This window comes from Cupressus sempervirens, chromosome 10 (genome assembly GCF_028749045.1).
Source record: "Cupressus sempervirens isolate cs-2001-9-10 chromosome 10, ASM2874904v1, whole genome shotgun sequence".
NCBI classification, from domain to species: Eukaryota; Viridiplantae; Streptophyta; class Pinopsida; order Cupressales; family Cupressaceae; genus Cupressus; species Cupressus sempervirens.
The window spans coordinates 467,224,213-467,227,613 of NC_143127.1; the positions used below are offsets into that span (position 1 = coordinate 467,224,213).

Sequence of the window (3,401 nt, forward strand, 5' to 3'; positions counted from 1 at the left end):
TATGGATTGAGATTTTGTTGTCACTGACTTGCTTCCTCAAAAGTACCTTGTCCATAGATGTCAAACTTTTGGTGATATTGAATAACACCTCCAATGGGGACATTATATATGTGATGACATCTACATTGGAAATTTGACACCCTAATGTTGGATTTGTAGCCAACTAGAGCCTGGCTTGTTAATTCAAAATTTTGGTGCCCATTGCGATCGAAACCACAGTGATGACTACAAATGTCGGACAATTTGACACAATCTTTTTGGTGATGATTTTCTTTAGTTGGGTGACACCAAGTTGTTAGAATTGCAACAAACTGCCATAAGAATTCTGCCCCGAATGTACTAGTGTTAGACATGTAATAATTAAAGCAATTAGTTAAAACAAATTAATTATGAATTTTTTTAAATGGAAATTTTGAATGCAAAATATAGTACAAAGACACAAATCAACCAAACAAAAAATATTATTTAATAATTGAAGAAGAATCTTAGCAACAATGTTGTTTTACAATTGGCCACTTTTAGGTGTTTACATATGGAAATAACTACTTAGTTGTGTGAGTATATTGGGGACTTTTCATTGTGGATTATGCTGAACAATCTAATTCAATGGTTAGTTATCATATATACAATATCAATGCTTTGGCATACCCTTGGACAGCTTGCATCATGCTCTAGTTCAATTCTACATTGTGGAAATGATCCTCATTATTGTATAGTTAACCTATAATCATGGATTCAATTTTTTGATTATAAATTTGATTAATATTTTTCTATTCACCTCTTGGCATATATCTGTTGCAAATACTTCAACAAAGTCGGTTCTATTTATACCTATGTAGTTTGTTGTACAAGGGACTTTCCCTTAGTTAAATTCCTTGGGTTGCTTTAACAACATGAAAAATATCACCGTAGCATACCTAATATGTTCTTATTATGCAAATACTTAGACTATTTGATGATTCAACACTCTATAAATGATAAATGTAATCTTTAAATAAAATTTAATAGATCTACATAATTTGATACAATGTTCTAGAATTTATTCATTTATACAACATCCCATACATAAATTCAAAAGTCAAACTTGAGTTGGTAACTAACAACTGATAGAAAGAAAGCCAATATATATCAATATCGATTTCAACTTCATAAATTTTAAAAATAAACACATTTTTACAAATTTATTCTAAATTTCAACAAATAAAAAACTAGAGTGAAAAGGATATATTATTTCATTTTTACACAAAAACATATCACATGTATACTTATCATTGCCTCTAAATTAACCCAAACAAAACATATCAAACAAAAAAATACAAACTATACACTATGATCCTTATAATCGTTATCCATTGTGGCATTTTGAATCTACTACGTAACATGCATGAACAATAGGAACGGCCACCCTTAAACATCACACACTAAAGGAAAAATTAAGATTGGAAAAATAAGTCAACTTTGACTATTTAACACTTTTAGGGTAGGAATCAAGCCTCATTGTGTGATGTTTAAGCTGTCACAATACGAACCACCCATACAATACCAAAATCCACAAGATTATTAAACCATAGACCAACTTCAGTCAACCAAGCTCTTTACACTTATTATTAATGGATTCTGGAATATTAAATATAATTGAACTCAAAAGAGTATCATTTAATTGAGAAAAACGTTGCAGAAGATTGAACTCCCTGGATAATGTTACTAAAGGTGAAATCATTTCCAAGATAATATACCCTTACAACAGGATTATGGATCTGAATGCACTGGTTTTCATTACAGTGACCTTTTTCATCATGCCCCATCATTACTGTTCATGAACATTCACAAAATCATCAGAAGCAACAATACACTTTAAAACTTAAAGTTAACCATACATTCTGCCGGCAAAACTTTTAGATTATATTGTGTAATTTTTTTTCTTGCACTCCAAAACTTTTCATTCAACCATACATGTGATTAGCAAGTTTAATATATTTTCTCCATCTATAATAGAGTGTGATGGGAAATGTTGACAAATAAGATAAATTTATACAATCTAATTTATGTAGAAATTTCATATATATTTTTTATGATACATTTGTTCAACATGCTTTTGCAAACAACTCAAATGCACTCAATACAGACTTATATGCTTTTTCTCCATTAACACAAGCCAAATATTGTGCAGTACGAATTGTTCCCTCCATTATTACATCAAATATTGTTATCTGATGCCCATGTCAAATGGCTTAGACTTTACTAGATTCTGGCTGTCCTTTGGCTATCGGATCTGAATGATAGATTACATGAATATAATTTATGGTATTGACAAAAAAATCATAAATCAAATTCAAATATATTACCACAAAATTTAACATTTTCTCACTCCTATGAGTAAACAAAAACTTTCGATTGAAAGTTCAACCGATAGATCTAGATCAAAAATATTTTCTTAGTTGTTGACAGAAGAAGCATACAATGCATAGATCCTCCGGTACTATACTCAAAAGAGGGCTAGATATTTAGCTCACTGGTTTGTATTCAGGCAGAAATCTATGTGAGCCATTTCATCATCCATCAAATCCACACCCACTTTTCATATTCTTCCACCAACTTGATAGACCTGCAAAATGAGGTCTGATCAATTAGCTGAAGAAAAAAGGAGCACCAGCTATGAGGGTTAGTTTGAAAAAATAAAATAAAATTAAGAGCACATTGTTTGACAATGAAGCTCAAAAAGCAGCATTAGCCATGAGGGTTAGTTAAAAGGGAAAGTTTAAAAACCTGTCGAGAAATCTAACATGAAACAGAAGTTCAAAAATTGATTGTGAACTCTACATTGGCTGACCTGAAGGGAAGAGCAGCATTAGTCACGAGGGTTACTAAAACAAATGGAAAGTTTAAAAACATATTGTGAAGTCTAACATGACAAAGAAGTTCAAAAACTGATTGTGAAATCTTACAAATGAGGTCTGGTCAGTGGCATTGGATCAGCTAAAGGAAGAGGAGCATCAGCAATGAGGGCAGTTAAAAAAAGAAGTTTCAAAACATATTGAAAAATATAACAAGAGAGAGGATGAGAAATCTCACAAATGAGGTTAGATCAGTGGCATTGGATTAGCCAAAGAAAGAGCAGCATCAGCCATGAGGGTTAGTTTATAAAAGAAGTTAAAAAACATATGGAGGAATCTGAGATGACAAAGAAGTTCAATAACTGATTGAGAAATCTTGAAAATGGTGTCTGATCAGCGGCTTTGAATTAGCTAAAGGAATAGGAGCATCGGCCATGAGGGTGGGTTAGAAAAGGAGCTCGAGATCATATTGAGAAATCCAACATGACAAAAGAGTTTGATAACAGATTAGAAATCTTATAAACAAGGTCTGATCAGTAGCATTGGATTAGCCTAAGGAAGAGGAGC

General features: G+C 31.9%; 1 long non-coding RNA gene across 3 annotated transcripts in view; it reads right to left on the bottom strand.

Moving 5' to 3' along the window:
- Nucleotides 1-2,028: 2,028 nt before the first annotated feature.
- The window catches only part of LOC149534721 (uncharacterized), a 2,943-nt gene continuing 1,570 nt past the window's right edge, over nucleotides 2,029-3,401 (bottom strand). For all 3 annotated transcript variants that reach the window (XR_016357373.1, XR_016357372.1, XR_016357374.1), the window contains exon 3: nucleotides 2,029-2,605. This is a non-coding gene — a long non-coding RNA (uncharacterized LOC149534721). The remainder of the gene's footprint in view (nucleotides 2,606-3,401) is intronic.